This window comes from Erythrolamprus reginae, unplaced genomic scaffold, assembly GCF_031021105.1.
Source record: "Erythrolamprus reginae isolate rEryReg1 unplaced genomic scaffold, rEryReg1.hap1 H_28, whole genome shotgun sequence".
Classification (NCBI taxonomy): domain Eukaryota; kingdom Metazoa; phylum Chordata; class Lepidosauria; order Squamata; family Dipsadidae; genus Erythrolamprus; species Erythrolamprus reginae.
This window is the reverse complement of record NW_027248482.1, coordinates 434,488-451,718: the sequence shown is the minus strand read 5'-3', so window position 1 is coordinate 451,718 and position 17,231 is coordinate 434,488. Positions and strand designations below refer to the sequence as shown.

At 40.2% G+C, this 17,231-nt stretch overlaps 1 long non-coding RNA gene across 1 annotated transcript in view; it reads left to right on the top strand.

Annotated features, from left to right (window-relative positions):
• Nucleotides 1–3,375: 3,375 nt before the first annotated feature.
• Nucleotides 3,376–17,231, top strand: part of LOC139155537 (uncharacterized) — a 28,017-nt gene continuing 14,161 nt past the window's right edge. Inside the window, exon 1 of the long non-coding RNA XR_011557083.1 lies at nt 3,376–3,419. This is a non-coding gene — a long non-coding RNA (uncharacterized lncRNA). The remainder of the gene's footprint in view (nt 3,420–17,231) is intronic.

The following is a 17,231-nucleotide window of genomic DNA, read 5'->3' as shown; positions in this document are numbered from 1 at the left end:
TGGTTGCAGAATCAGCAGCAGAAAACATATTTGGGATAAGCTATAGTTGACAAAATCCAGTTGTTGTCTTCAATTTGCACCAGTACTTTCCTAAAATGGGTCTCAGACAGAGTACTTAGTGTCCTGGTTCTCTGGCAATCTAAGTAAAATGTTTATGAAAAGCAAGGTCAATGTTGCCCTATTAAGTTAAGTATAGGTGCACTCTGTTGATGCAGCCCATGCAGTGAAGGGCTTCCAAAATTTTTACTACCACACTGTGGCCGTGGCTTATGCAGGAGGCCCTGCATTTTCTTTCAACATCTTTCAGTTCAAATTGGGTGCTCTGGGGTGGAGCTCCATTTTTGCTACCCCTGAGGCCATGGTACATTTCTCTGCAAGGACAAGTTTAAGGTTGTTGGTTTCATAACTGTAATTCTTCTGACCTTTAAATTTAAATTGGCCCATCTAGTGGGAAAGAAGAAGTGCTTTCTCCATCATTGTTCCTTCCCTGTGAAACATTATTTCCTGGAAATAATATTCACCCCCAGTTTGATACTGTTTCAAAGGCTTGGGGACCCTCGGTTGATACAGATCTCATCAAGTGATTTTTTAAAAAATTGAGGGGTTTGGGGTTACAGTAGTACCTCTAGATAAGAGCTGCTCCACATGGGAGTATTCCAAGTTAAGAGCCGCAACGCGAGCGAAATTTCTGTTCGACACCCAAGCTTAAATTCGGGATATGAGCCAAGCTTCCACTAGGTGGCACAAGAATCTCCTTGCTTCCAGTTATCTCGGCACGAAAAACAAAGTCTAAAGGCATTCATTCGAGATGTGAGTTGATCGACTTACGAGCTCGGGTCTGGAACGAATTAAACTCATATGTCGAGGTACCACAGTATTTGGGGTTTTACTTCTGTAAGTTTCTTGGAGTCACTGTGAGAGAATTGGGAGACCATGTCAATTTTACCTACCTACCAACCAACCAACCAACCAACAAACAAACAAACAGGCAATCAGTCAGACAGACAGCGAATGTTTGTATTTCCCAAGATGGAGCATCTCTCAGGGGGAACCTCTGTCAGTGTTCTGTCTGGGTCCCCCCAGATGCCAACACCAACCAAAAAGAGTAGCCAGACACACTGGTAAAAAGCAAAGGCAGTTTATATAATTCAAAGCAAACACAGGTAACAAAAACTGTTCTTACAGACAGGAACACAATGAAGCTTCACAGAGGTTTCACGAAGGCCAGGCAATAAAACAGGATTCTTGCTGGCAAAAACAACGCTGGAGATAATAAAACCCACGCCTCCCCCAAGTTTTCCAGACTTCTAGGCCACAAGCCAAGATCAGAGACGCCGAGAATCGAAGCAAGGTCACAGGACTCCTAGTTGATAACTCTCCACAAGACTGTAAGGGTGGGCCTGCCTTTTCAACCCTGCTGAGGAGAACCACACCCAAACCCAGCTGTTGCCAATTCAGGGATGGAAATACCTTTCTAATTGGCCCTGTCTTTGAGCTGCACGTCGCTGCCTCATGTCTATTATAGCCTGTGTGTCTTCATCCAATGAATCCAGGCTACTAGCTGTTGAGAGCCCCCCTGGGGGTCTCAGGCTGCTCTCCCTCCTCCTCTTCCTGACGTTCCTCTTCCCCGTCTGCCTTGTCCTCCCCTTCCTGTTCACTGTCCTCCTCATCTGGGCATGGATCCGGCAGAGATCCAGCCGGTCCCTGAGGAGCCTCAGGCTGAATCACAACAGTCAGTAATGCTCATTCTAAAGGAAGAAAATGCTTTGTTTGCTTGTTTGTTTTTGACAACCAGCCAGAAAATAGGTCTTTAGGTGAACTTTTAAATATTGATGTGGAAAGTGACAGTCTGTATTAGTGACTTTGAAAGGTTAGGTTTGACACAGGCACATAGATTTAGAAGAGAAGGGTTAAAATATATATATTTTAAAATGATCTCTTCATACGTTGACTGGAATTAATTTAACATTTTCTTCTAGAGTGTTCTCCAGTCTGAAAGATAAAATTGATTGAAAATGTAAGTGAGAGGGGGGAAAACATATACTACCTTGAACACAAGAACAAGGGGGCACAATCTGAGGTTAGTTGGCGGAAAGTTTAGAAGTAACATGAGAAAATATTATTTTACTGAAAGAGTAGTAGATGCTTGGAACAAACGTCAAGCAGACGTGGTTGGTAAATCCACAGAAACTGGGATAAACATATATCCATCCTAAGATAAAATACAGAAAATAGCATCAGGGCAAACTAGATGGACCATGAGGTCTTTTTCTGCCGTCAGACTTCTCTCTTTCTATGTTCCTATCTGGTTCAAAAGTTAACATATTAAGGACATGGGACTCCATTACCTTTCCCACTAAGTCCCTCCATCCCTTGAGCTCTTGTTCTGCAGGTGTACTGGCAAGGCTTCATAGTATCATAAACATCACCTGCACTGGCTGGGCAGGAAGCAGCTATTATGGTTTGTCCCTGAAGTGAATCCCTAGTCAGAAGCATATTCCTACTGCCAGACTTTAGTAATGAATTGTGCCATGGGAAGAGTTGCTGTTTCACTCTTATTTCCTCTCCAGATTGTTATCCTGGCAAAAACAAGCAAAACAGGACAATTAATTGCCTTTGGAATTTTCCACAACATTATCAAAAGCATTATAATGCATGATGTTGTGTAATTGTTTTGTACTTTTAATGAAAGATGTTGCAAGCTCTTCAGCATATAACAGCACCGACATGTTAGGAAATAAATAGACAAATATATAAATACATGACTGGGTAAAAATGGTTTAGCATTAAATAAACAGGTTTTGAAATCATTCTTAAATGCATCCCAGGAGCCAAAATTGGAAAAGAACAGAATTCCATAATCAAGGATTTAGTTCCTGAAGTACATATAAATAAGATGAAGCAACATATAAATAATCAACAGAAAAACTCCCCTTTTTATTAATTACTTGTATAAACAGGAACATACTAGGAAGAGGAACAGGGAGTGGTGAATAGCTGAATGCAGATTCTTAAATACCAGCACCAACAATTGGCACTGACCTCTGGCTATCATAGGAAGCTGATAAAAGTCCTGCAGAAGCAAAAACATCAGGAAACGATAGATTAAAAACAAACCCTACTACAAAGTGCTGGACCAAGATTAATGGTCGAAGAAGGAAAGAGGGAAGACACGCCTTAGACGGTTAAGGTAATGCCTAAAAGAGAGAACAGGCCTGAACTAATAAATCTGCAGTGTCAGTAGACAGGACTTGTTAATTTGGCAGAAGTTCAATAACTGAAGATGACAGACTCTCAAAGTTATCATTATAAATGGGCAAAGAAAGAATACATCATCTAGCAGACCCTTGAGGTTCTTAGCCACTGTCATTGGAAACAGCTCAGAGCTTTGAAGTAGGACAGAAGGAAAGGGGAGGAAGGTAAGATACAGTTGCCATAATTTTAGTTTTTCCATTTTCTCTTTTAACCATATCATCCACAATGAGATATCTGAAAAGCATTTTGAAAGGAAGGACTGCCCATCCCTAATTATCTCAGGAAAAGACTAGTGGGAGGGAGTATCTCCCCCATTGTCCCTGGGAATGTAGAAACAAAGGTTTTATATGCTTCGATTCAAGATGTGCCAGATTCATTAAACAGCACAGACCTGTTATAACCACCTGGAAGTTTTGAAAGCTAAAAAGCTAATTTCATAGAAAGTGCAACCCCTTCAACTTTCACTGCCTATCAAGGTTCTAATATCAATTCTCTCACTATGAAGTCAGATTGTAAAACTATAAATCAGGACATAGCATTTTATCCGTGCTGAAAGGGCCAAACAGAAGCAGAATCCAGGGTTCCTACATGCAGTACAGCAGCAGTTTCAAGGAGAAATACCTAAGCAGAAATCACTTCCAGTCCACTCTGTTCTTCTAAAGCCTACAAGACATTCTCAATATCTCCCTTGCCAGAGGTGTTACTATAAGACTTCAGCTTTTGGAGCAGCCTTAAATATCTAAAACAGGCAAACAATTTTTGGGAAGAGGCAGGACAACCTACTTGGGAAGTCATAGTTGCATGGATTTGATTAGATCCCCAAGAGGGAAGAATGAGAAATTTAATAAAGAGTAAAGGTCATTGTTTGAAGAGTAATTTACAAGTATGAAAAGGTATGCAAAGGTATAAAGAATGGCGTTTAAGTTAACTAGATATACTCTACTTATATTTCCATTCCTTTCCTTTTTACTTTTTGTCTTTAAATTATTCTGTATTCTATTTTTTGTTCTTTGGACACTCTGCTTATATCCCCAAAGAGAATGTGTTTGTAAAATACTTCTAGTTACGAGCCCTCTAAATCAACTACATGAACATAGCAATGTCCTGGTTTTCAGATGCTTAAGTATGTTATGGAATTCTATGCACTAAGAATAGACACTCACCAGCTGTACCAGTTGTTCCAGCAAGGCTGAGAAGTTTTAAATACTTCAGTCCTCTGTATTTATCACAGAAAAGCAGTGAAAGGTTGGTAGATTTCATTTAGTAGACTCCAGCTTGACAAAGCTTTAACTGACATCATCAATATTCCTTGTAGATGGCTATTCTTATACAGGCATTCCAACTTGAGGCTCTCCTATTGCTGTTTTCCAGATTCTCACGTGTTAGGAAACTTGCTATGGATTCTTAAACTTTCCAGTGCTTAAACTGTATAAACAAGTACACATTGTATATTTAAAACAGTAAGACAACACAGGTGATAACACCCTCAAGGCAAACAGATACAGGTAAATATTACCATCCTGCGAAATTCAATCTAACAATATTCAAACATTAATTAAATGTGTGTGTGCACACATATACATGCACACACTACCACCACCATTTCCACATGACCTGCCTCTGCAGACTTCTGAGGATCCAGTGACAGGACAAGGTGCCAGACACAGAAGTCCTCTCCATAATACAAACATAGAAACATAGAAGTCTGACGGCAGAAAAAGACCTCATGGTCCATCTAATCTGCCCTTATACTATTTTCTGTATTTTATCTTAGGATGGACATATGTTTATCCCAGGCATGTTTAAATTCAGTTACTGTGGATTTATCTACCACGTCTGCTGGAAGTTTGTTCCAAGGATCTACTTAATCCCTGGATAGTTCAATGGATTTGTAGCTGGCTGAAGCGTAGACATCAGAGAGTTATTGTTAATGGCGAGTATTCTGAGAAGAGTCAGGTTACAAGCGGTGTGCCACAAGGGTCTGTTCTGGGTCCTATTCTTTTTAATATGTTTGTGAGTGACATAGGGGAAGGTTTGGTTGGGAAGGTTTGCCTATTTGCCGATGACTCTAAAGTGTGCAATAGGGTTGATATTCCTGGAGGCGTCTGTAATATGGTAAATGATTTAGCTTTACTAGATAAATGGTCTAAGCAATGGAAACTGCAGTTTAATGTTTCCAAATGTAAAATAATGCACTTGGGGAAAAGGAATCCTCAATCTGAGTATTGTATTGGCGGTTCAGTGTTGGCAAATACTTCAAAAGAAAAGGATTTAGAGGTAGTGATTTCTGACAGTCTCAAAATGGGTGAACAGTGCAGTCAGGCGGTAGGGAAAGCAAGTAGGATGCTTGGCTGCATAGCTAGAGGTATAACAAGCAGGAAGAGGGAGATTATGATCCCACTATATAGAATGCTGGTGAGACCACATTTGGAATACTGTGTTCAGTTCTGGAGACCTCACCTACAAAAAGATATTGACAAAATTGAACGGGTCCAAAGACGGGCTACAAGAATGGTGGAAGGTCTTAAGCATAAAACGTATCAGGAAAGACTTAATGAACTCAATCTGTATAGTCTGGAGGACAGAAGGAAAAGGGGGGACATGATCCAAACATTTAAATATATTAAAGGGTTAAATAAGGTCCAGGAGGGAAGTGTTTTTAATAGGAAAGTGAACACAAGAACAAGGGGACACAATCTGAAGTTAGTTGGGGGAAAGATCAAAAGCAACATGAGAAAATATTATTTTACTGAAAGAGTAGTAGATCCTTGGAACAAACTTCCAGCAGATGTGGTAGATAAATCCACAGTAACTGAATTTAAACATGCCTGGGATAAACATATATCCATCCTAAGATAAAATACAGAAAATAGTATAAGGGCAGACTAGATGGACCATGAGGTCTTTTTCTGCCGTCAGACTTCTATGTTTCTATGTTACTACTCTTTCAGTAAAATAATATTTTCTCATGTTGCTTTTAATCTTTCCCCCAACTAACTTCAGATTGTTCTTGTGTTGACTTTCCTTTTAAAAACACTTCTCTCCTGGACCTTATTTAACCCTTTAACATATTTAAATGTTTCAATCATGTCCCACCTTTTCCTTATGCCCTCCAGACTATACAGATTGAGTTCATTAAGTCTTTCCTGATACGTTTTATGCTTAAGACCTTCCACCATTCTTGTAGCCCATCTTTGGACCCGTTCAATTTTGTCAATATCTTTTTGTAGGTGAGTTATCCAGAACTGAACACAGTATTCCAAGGTGTGAACTGATAGGCATCAGTTCACACCTTGCTGATTAAAGCACAGACACGCTGGGCAGTCCGTGTTGCAAGGATGCCAGACCAAACAGCTCCTCTATGGTGAGATGTGTTCAGGAAAGCGATCACACAGGGAGCAAAGGAAGTGATCCAAAGACATGCTGAAAGCCTCTCTCGAGGTCCTGGATATTGACATCATCTCCTAGGAAACCTTGGCACAAGATCAATCAACATGGCGCATCTTGATCTACCAAGGCTGCCTACATCTATATGTAGGTCTAGGCATATTCAGGTCTTTTTCCATGTAAGGTTGATAGAATCCTGGCGACATTTTGATGAGGTCCCACTCATCATCTTCAGCTGGTGCTCTCGGCTTTGTGCTAGGAGAACAAAGCATGGTCTGGGCTGCGGTCCCTCCATAAATACTAGTGGGTGGATGTGGAGTGGCCTTGGTCTCTTCAGCCTTGAAAGACAGCGTTTAAGGGGTGACTTGATCGAAGTGTATAAAATCATGCATGGGATAGAAAAGGTGGATAGAGAAAAATTATGTTCTCTATCACACAATACTAGGACAAGGGGGCACTCCCTAAAGCTCATAGGTAAGAAAGTGAGGATAAATAAAGGGAAATATTTCTTCACCCAGAGGGTCGTTGGTTTATGGAATTCACTTCCAGAAGAGGTTGTTACAGCTGTCAGCCTTGTCAAGACAGGATTAGACAGATTAATGGATGCCAAGAGTATCAGTGATTATTGAAATGGATGTCCATGTGCCACCTCTATGTTGGTTGAGGCAGGCAGGGTTTCCTTGAGTACCATTTGTTGGGGGTCAAGGGAAAGGGAAGGTCTTGCCTTCTCTTTCTGCTCAAGATCCCCATGGACAATTGGTGGCCCACTGTGTGATACAGAATGCTGGACTTGATGGGCTTTGGCCTGATTCAGCATGGTTCTTCTTATGTTCTTATGAGTGCTGACTCAGCTGCTGCAAGCGGCAATATATATGTCACTTACCTTGTTGCCGGTTCGTTTCCTCCTGCACCTCATGGACACACCTCATGGGTGTGCACACCTCATGGATGCACGTTCACTTTGCATACGTGTGCATGCACAGTGCTGAAAATTCGAAACTAAGATTTTTTAAAAAGGAAAAAAACCAAGATGGCAACAGCTGCGCAGTGCCGGAAACTCGGCTTCTGCACATGCACAGAAGAAAAAAAAAAGCCTCCCAAATTCAAAAAAATATTTTTCTCCCCCCAAAATTCTCCTAAAAAAGTTGTTCATATCCATGCACCAGCACCGACAGTACCAGTTCCATGACATCATCATGATGTATATGTATATGCACACACGCACACTACATTTGAGTTCACCAATAAATCAATCTGTGGTAGCACATATTTAAATTATTCAGATATATAAAAGATCACAGCTGTGAATATGAAAAAGACTATAGCAATAACAGAAACAGTTAAAGGATACTAAATTGCAGTCACAAATTATTCATGTTATCATCCCTTAATTCTTCTTGCTTGACCTTTAAGCTTCATTCTGTTTATCCAATTTAGAATTCTTGCTGCTGAGTCGACACTGTGTTGTACTTGGGTGAGCACTGATTTTAAGTAGAGAGGCAGGGTGGTGGCATATCAAGCAGTTGAGCGGCATCAGAATTCAGCTCCGTGTTATAGAACCTTTTGGAAGCTGAAGATGAGTTCACAATTCACACATGTCTTCTTTTCATCAACTCACATGAAAGAAAACATCAACAAGGCATGTGTCATCTAATGATTACCCAAAACCAACTTCAGACCTATCAGCAATTTCTTGACTATTCAAGGAACAGTTCTAGATCCAAATCAGGTCTTCATAACTATATAACTTCATATTAATTTAATTTATTTATTTATTTATTTATTGGATTTGTATGCCACCCCTCTCCGTAGACTCAGGGCGGCTAACGACAGTAATAAAAAACAGCGTGTAAATCCAATACTAAAACAACTAAAAAAAACCCCCTTATTGTAAAACCAAACATACATACAAACAAACATACCTTGCATAAATTGTAAAGGCCTAGGGGGAAATAATATCTCAGTTCCCCCATGCCTAACGGCAGAGGTGGGTTTTAAGGAGCTTACGAAAGGCAAGGAGGGTGGGGGCAATTCTAATCTCCGGGGGGAGTTGGTTCCAGAGGGGTGGGGCCACCACAGAAAAGGCTCTTCCCCTGGGCCCCGCCAAACAACATTGTTTTGTTGACGGGACCCGGAGAAGGCCACTCTGTGGGACCTAATCGGTCGCTGGGATTCATGCAGCAGAAGGCGGTCCCTGAAAAAATCTGGTCCGGTGCCATGAAGGGCTTTATAGGTCATAACACTTTGAATTGTGACCAGAAACTGATCGGCAACCAATGCAGATTGCGGAGTGTTGGTGTTACATGGGCATTTTTAGGAAACCTCATGATTGCTCTCGCAGCTGCATTCTGCACGATCTGAAGTTTCCGAACACTCTTCAAAGGTAGCCCCATGTAGAGAGCATTACAGTAGTCGAGCCTTGAGGTGATGAGGGCATGAGTGACTCTGAGCAGTGACTCCCGGTCCATATCCTTGGTCATTCCTGGATAAGAGTACAGCTAGCAAAAGTGCAGGGAAAGAGTTCCTTTGGCACTCTGTGAGTGGAACAATACACATAATACACAGGTGTATTAGAGGTGACTCTAATGAGGGGTTTCTACATGGCTGTAATCAGGCAGGGAGGGGGGTTGCTGCTCCTGCTGCTAACAGTGCGCTATATGTGCAGCTTTGAGTCTCCGGCATCCACATGAGACGTCTCAGGAAGGAATGTGTGCCAAATTTTTCTGCTTCCACGCATCTGCGAAAGCAAAAAAAATATTGCCAAAATCTCTCTCTTACACACGCACATTCCCTCTCAAGATTCTTCTTCCTGCAGATGTGCAAAATCTCACTTGGACGCACACACACAATGGAGATCCAGAGCTGTGCACGCAGCTCAATTTTTGCTACTGGTACAATGGCATCAACTGTACCGGTAGGAATCTGCTACTGGCTGTAATGCAAACAGGATTTTAATGTACTATCACTTGCAAATGAAACAGCAAATCAAGAGATTATTATTATTATTTTATTATTATTTATTAGATTTGTATGCCGCCCTTCTCCAAAGACTTGGGGCAACTCACAACAGCAATAAAAACAATATAGTAGTGGAACAAATCTAATATTAAAAACATATAAAACCCTATCATTATTTTAAAAAGAGATGATGTAAGAATGTGGTTAGCTTCTTTCATAGGGTCTATAAGAGTTCTGCTGCTTATGCATCATGGTAATATGCCATAGAAATTTTCCTTAGTGACCATTTTTAGAATGACCAATGCATGTTTATGGGAGGAAATTATAACCCAATTCCAAATGTCTTAAACATTTCAAGCACATATGACCTAAATTGGGCCTTTACAGCTCTTTCTCTATAGTTTAAGAATCTAAGTATAAACCAGTGTTTTTAATTTCTAATAGAAGAAAGACAGAAGGACAGTAAATTTTGGCTCTCCATTGAGATGAGTAAAAGGCTTAGAATTTGTATTATTAGCTTATGTCATCATAATTATGGTGTCTATTGACATAGTGCTAGAATACGTTTAGGTTGTATTGGCACAAAAGGATTTAATTGCCATACTCTCATCATCTGAATAGCATTAGTAAAGTTACCTTGTGGAAAGAAGGGCTGTTAATTAATTTAATAAAATAAATGAATAAAATAAAATTACGGTAGTAAAGTAGATAATGAATACTATACCATGGAAAGTTATTGGATTCTTAGATGAACATGACTTCAGTAACTGAGTTGTTGGAGCGTGGAACTCATTACCGGACTCCATAGTGTCATCTCCAAACCCCCAACACTTTACCCTTAGATTATCCATAGTTGATCTATCCAGATTCCTAAGAGGTCAGGAAGGGGCGAGTACAAGTGCACTAGAGTGCCTTCCGTCCCCTGTCCTATTGCTCTCCTATATCTCCTATACCTTTCTTCGATTCCTGTATCACTTTTTCTATTCTTTGATTGATATGTTTTATTCCTATATCTTACCTTCTATTCTTTCTTAGATATATTTTATCATTAATATATCCTCTATAACCTTCATCATGTAGTTTACCACTAAAACCCTCATTGTGTAATGGACAAAATCAATCAATCAATAAATTTAATTTTTCATGTTCTTTCAATTATTTTTCTCAACTTTATATTTCTAATTCTCCTTTTAATAGAGCATGATTTTGGCTTGAATTTTAATTCTGCATATCAAAATAAACATGTCGCTTCTTAGTTTTGTGCAGGCATGCACATGTATGTGTGCTTGTGGGATGAACACACACAGAGAGAGGACATCAACTTTTGATATCAACATCCACATCAAATACAGGGGTCTTACTGATATTTTACATTCCCCTTTTCTTCCTTAACTATATATTGTGCTTATAATCTGGACAATATATATAATAAATACTTGCACTTACTGACAGATTTTTCAAACTAGTACCTGTTAATAATCAACAAATCTAACACTAAGCGACTTTGCTTGGCTATTCGTCTATTTGACTTGGCATTAGATATAGAAACACATCTTGGCAAGGTAAGAACTTTACTGCAGACAAGAATGAAGCTATCAAAAAACTGCTAGTAAGATTTGCAGTGCCAATGATTTATATGTTCCTGAGTTTGATTTTCTCTCCTGCCCTTCCCACAATTTAAAAAACTCCGATTCAGTACTTGATGACCTTGAAGATGAGCTATTGTTGAGTAATTTACATCTATGGCCTAGGAATTGTTGATTCTCTGCCCCAGTCATAGGATATTGGTGTTTGAATGCAATTGATAATTATAACAAATGTGTTTATATAGTTATCTTCAGTACTAAAAATCTTATTTAAGTCCTCTGATTTGAAGAACACATTCTCTGGCAATGGATGCACATGCTGAAAGAAGATTAGCTATATTGCACTGGTTCCATTATATTCCATAATACATGAGAAACATTCATACTTTTAAGCTATAAACATAATGGAACAATAAAGCAAAATATTAATGGAGTCCAGAAACTTCCATCCCATTAACTAAAGCATTGCAGACACGCTTCATGCTATGTATGGAAAAATATCTCCCTCTATTGTTTGAACGTTGAGAAATTTCCTGTTACCAGTCAGAGGAAACATTTCTTGGGGAGGAAAAAAGTGCTTGTTTAGTTAAACTAGGAGCTGTAATTTGAAAGACAGATGTGTGGCTCTGTTTGACATTCTTCTTCAAGAAATACACAGTTTCTGGGCAAAGAAGGCAGAAGGGAAGAACAAAGCCATCAAAGAATGTTTGTCTAGGTAAATTAGAAATCAGTCCACTTGGTAGTATTTTTAGGTTTAAAATAGGGGTGAGCAAATGTCAAGTTCACACAGGGAATGTAAAAGAATTCTGCCAAGAATTCAACTGGAAATGGAATTTGGCATTCTATTCCCTATAGACTTCTTAGGGTCATCAGTCCAACATTTCTAGCTTTCATTTTGCCCTGACCAAATATTCACAAAAAAGTGTGTATGTGGAAAAAAGATACATTACTGAAGATTCATGTATGCAGCAGTAGCTCCATATAAAAAGAGAGCTTACCTCAGGAAAATTTGCATTTAAAACCATGCATCAAGAAAACATACATGTCAAAGAACAAAAGCTCAGTGAATTGAATTTGATAAGGGTGGTTAGAACAATTTATTGAAAAGAGGGTTTGGAGCAATTAACAATTACATAGATTATAAGAAGATGCATAGAAAAGCCTTGGTAAGTTACAAATTAGTGAAGCAGAAAGGGTGGAGGTTTTTTTAGGAATCTGTGTATCTTAATTTACATTGGCATTCTCCGGGTCCCGTCGACGAAACAATGTCATCAGGTGGGACCCAGTGGAAGAACCTTCTCTGTGGTGGCCCTGACCCTCTGGAATCAACTCCCCCCAGAGATTAGGATTGCCCCCAACCTCCTTGCCTTTCGCAAACTCCTCAAAACCCACCTCTGCCGTCAGGCATGGGGAAATTGACTCCCCCAGGTCGTTCCCGTTTTACGCAAGGTTTGTCTGAGATGTATGATTGTTTTTTATACGTAGGGTTTTAAATTGCTTTTTTATTGTTGGATTTGTATCATGTTTTGTGTTATGAGCCACTCTGAGTCTCTGGAGAGGGGTGGCATACAAATCGAATAAATGAAATGAAATATGGTCATACATAAACACACAAAGACCATTTCTGCATAGACATGGAAATCGGAAGCACAAGACATATATGAAAATAGAATAAATAGTGAATTGGATGTTTTGAGATAAGATTAAATTACATAGTAATTTATAGTACACTTCAGAAATGAAGTAATAATTCATCATATTTTACATGTAGGCAATGCCCCCCTGGTCACCTGACCATGAAGACACACCCATCTGAAGCCAAGCCCACCTGACTGCTGCATGACACCCACAAAAACACACTCACAGAACCGGTAGTAAAAAATAATTGGAACCCGCCCCATCCCAAAACCTCTGTGCAGCCCTTGCACTTACCTGGAATGATGAATATGCTGCATGGATACTCTTGGGAGGGGCGGGATGGACTGGGAGGGGTGGACATGGTCATCCAGGAGGATAGAGAGTCACCAAACCCTTCCAAACTCAGGAGATCACCCCCATTTTACACCCTACACTTTGGGGTGATAGAGAACATTGTCTGTTTCCGGAGAATGAAATATTCATAGGAATTATTTTGATTCTGTTTAATTTTGCTTAAATTCCTCCTTGAGGAGATGGTGAATGTCAAAGCAACACAGAATTAGAAAGGAATTGTCATTAATTTAATAGTTTAATAATTCAGATTTCCTGTCTGTCTGCCAAAAAATACTAGTGTAATCATATTCAGTTTGTAATCAACTACTATTCTGGGATCTTTTTCACAAGTACTATTGCCCAGCCTGGTAGCTCTCATGCCATAGCTATATATTTCATTTACATTTTCTAATTGGAGAACTTAGAAACATAGAAACATAGAAGACTGACGGCATTGTCTCTGTTAAATTTTGTTCTATTATTTTCAACCCATTTTTAAAACTTAATCATGTAATTTGAATTTCATTTCCATCTTCTACAAGATTACCTATTTCACGGGTGTCAAACTTGTGGTGTCAAATTGCTGTCATGTAACGTATTGTGACAGATTTTGCCTTTTTGAAGCTGTGGCCTATTTGGACATGGCTTAACACATCCGGCCTGTGGGTGGAAGTTTGACATCCCAATTTTGTATCATCTGCACATATGATAAGCATTTCTAACACATATCCAAGCCATTAATAAATGTGTGCTTGGAAATCTGGTTTTGAAGGCGTACACAATTTAAAGGTAATTAAGGCAAGTCTGGTAACTACATGGCATCAGACCAGATTACTTGCGGGACCGCCTCTTGCCACAGGAGTCCCAGCAGTCGGTGAGGTCCCACAGAGTCAGCCTTCTCCAGGTCCTGTCAACTAGACAATGTCGCTTGGCAGGATCTAGGGGAAGAGCCTTCTCTGTGGGAGCTCCAGCCCTCTGGAATTAACTTCCCTCCAGAGATCTGCACTGCCCCCACTCTCCTCACCTTATAGTTATAGTTTTATAGTTTATTAGATTTGCATGCCGCCACTCTCCGAAGATTCGGGGCGGCTCACAACATAACAGTAATACAATACAGTGATCCCTCCATTATCGCGAGGGTTCCGTTCCAGGACCCCTCGCGATAATCGATTTTTCGCGATGTAGGGTTCCGGAAGTAAAAACACCATCTGCGCATGCGTGCCCTTTTTTTCATGGCCGCACATGCGCAGATGGTGGGGTTTGCGTGTGGGTGGCGGGGAAGACCCAGGGAAGGTTCCTTCGGCCGCCTAGCAGCTGATCTGTTCGGTAGCGCAGCAGCAGCGAGGAGCCGAAGATTGGGGTTTCCCAGCCGCCCACGCAAAGGGGAAACCCCATCTTTGGCTCCTCGCTGCTGCTGCACTACCGAGCAGATCAGCTGCTAGGCGGCTGAAGGAACCTTCCCTGGGTCTTCCCCGCCGCCTCGGATCCTCGCTGATGCCCGCCCGCCGTTTGCTGCTCGCCCCATTCGCTCACCGCTCGCCCCGTTCACCCGCCGCTCGTCGCTCGCCCCGTTCACCCGCCGTTTGCCGCTCGAGAGCAAGAGGAAGGAAGAGAGTGATGTCATCGTGGGAAAAATCGCGATATAGCGTTTCGCGGAGATCGAGATCGCGAAACTCGAGGGATCACTGTATTCCAAATGTAAAATAATGCACTTGGGCAAAAGGAATCCTTAATCTGAGTATTGTATTGGCAGTTCTGTGTTAGCAAAAACTTCAGAAGAAAATGATTTAGGGGTAGTGATTTCTGACAGTCTCAAAATGGGTGAACAGTGCAGTCAGGCGGTAGGAAAAGCAAGTAGGATGCTTGGCTGCATAGCTAGAGGTATAACAAGCAGGAAGAGGGAGATTATGATCCCGCTATATAGAGTGCTAGTGAGACCACATTTGGAATACTGTGTTCAGTTCTGGAGACCTCATCTACAAAAAGATATTGACAAAATTGAACGGGTCCAAAGACGGGCTACAAGAATGGTGGAAGGTTTTAAGCATAAAACGTATCAGGAAAGACTTAATGAACTCAATCTGTATAGTCTGGAGGACAGAAGGAAAAGGGGGGACATGATTGAAACATTTAAATATGTTAAAGGGTTAAATAAGGTCCAGGAGGGAAGTGTTTTTAATAGGAAAGCGAACACAAGAACAAGGGGACACAATCTGAAGTTAGTTGGGGGAAAGATCAAAAGCAACATGAGAAAATATTATTTTACTGAAAGAGTAGTAGATCCTTGGAACAAACTTCCAGCAGACATGGTAGATAAATCCACAGTAACTGAATTTAAACATGCCTGGGATAAACATATATCCACCCTAAGATAAAATACAGAAAATAGTATAAGGGCAGACTAGATGGACCATGAGGTCTTTTTCTGCCGTCAGACTTCTATGTTTCTATGTTTCTAATACATTACAAATCCAATAGTAGAAAAATTAAATCAATTTAAAAAACATTAATAACATAGTAAAATCCCTAACTATACAATCATACACATTCAACATAATCCATCATACAGTAAAGCCAAAAACATAATAAAAAAAAGGGGGAGAGAAGGTGATAATTATCCCCACGCCTGGTGACAAAGGTGGGTCTTCAGCATTTTACAGAAGGCGAGGAAAGTGGAGGCTATTCCAATCTCTGGAGGGAGTTGATTCCTGAGGGCTGGGGCCACCACAGAGAAGGCTCTTCCCCTGGGTTCCACCAGCCGACATTGTTTAGTCGACGGGACCCGCTGGGATTTGTGCAGCAGAAGGCGGTCTCAGAGATATTCTGGTCCAATGCCATGTAGGGCTTTATAGGTCATAACCTTCCGCTAGAGTCTTAAGACTCATCAATGCTGCCAGGCTTGGGGACATTAGACCTAGCCCCCTGGCCAAATGAATATAGTGTATGTTTGTTGTGTGAATGACATTGACTGAATTTTAATACTATTATTAGTTTAATGTTTCAAAATGTAAAATAATGCACTTGGGGAAAAGGAATTCTCAATCTGAGTATTGCATTGGCAGTTCTGTGTTAGCAAAAACTTCAGAAGAGAAGGATTTAGGGGTAGTGATTTCTGACAGTCTCAAAATGGGTGAACAGTGCAGTGCAGTCACCTACAAAAAGATATTGACAAAATTGAACGGGTCCAAAGACGGGCTACAAGAATGGTGGAAGGTCTTAAGCATAAAACGTATCAGGAAAGACTTAATGAACTCAATCTGTATAGTCTGGAGGACAGAAGGAAAAGGGGGGACATGATCGAAACATTTAAATATGTTAAAGGGTTAAATAAGGTCCAGGAGGGAAGTGCTTTTAATAGGAAAATAGAAAGAGTAGTAGATCCTTGGAACAAACTTCCAGCAGACGTGCTTGGTAAATCCACAGTAACTGAATTTAAACATGCCTGGGATAAACATATATCCATTGTAAGATAAAATACAGGAATAGTATAAGGGCAGACTAGATGGACCATGAGGTCTTTTTCTGCCGTCAGTCTTCTATGATTCTATGTTTCTATTAGGGTTTTAGATTAACTGTTTAAAATTAATTGGATTATGATACTGTATTGTTTTTATATGTTGTCAACTGCCCTGAGATCTCAGAGAGGGGCGGCATATAAATCCAATTAATTAGATAGCTAGATAGCTAGATAGCTAGATAGCTAGATAGATAGGTAGGTAGGTAGGTAGGTAGGTAGGTAGATAGATAGATAGATAGATAGATAGATAGATAGATAGATAGATAGATAGATAGATAGATAGATAAAGAGTATATAATCTAGGCCTGAACTATGTGCCTGCAGAGGAACTTGTTGAGCATGATTTGGATTCAGTTGTGTATCCACTTAATAGTCTCGTCACCCAGATCATAGCATAACCAGTTTGCTAATTAGAGTATCATAAATGTATTTGTCAAATTCATTGCTGAAATTAAGATTTATTATGTCTATAACCTTCCAAGAGTGTATTAAATAAATTATCCAAATTTAAAAAATGCGATGTAGCTTAAAGAACCATGTTCCACTTCATATATTAG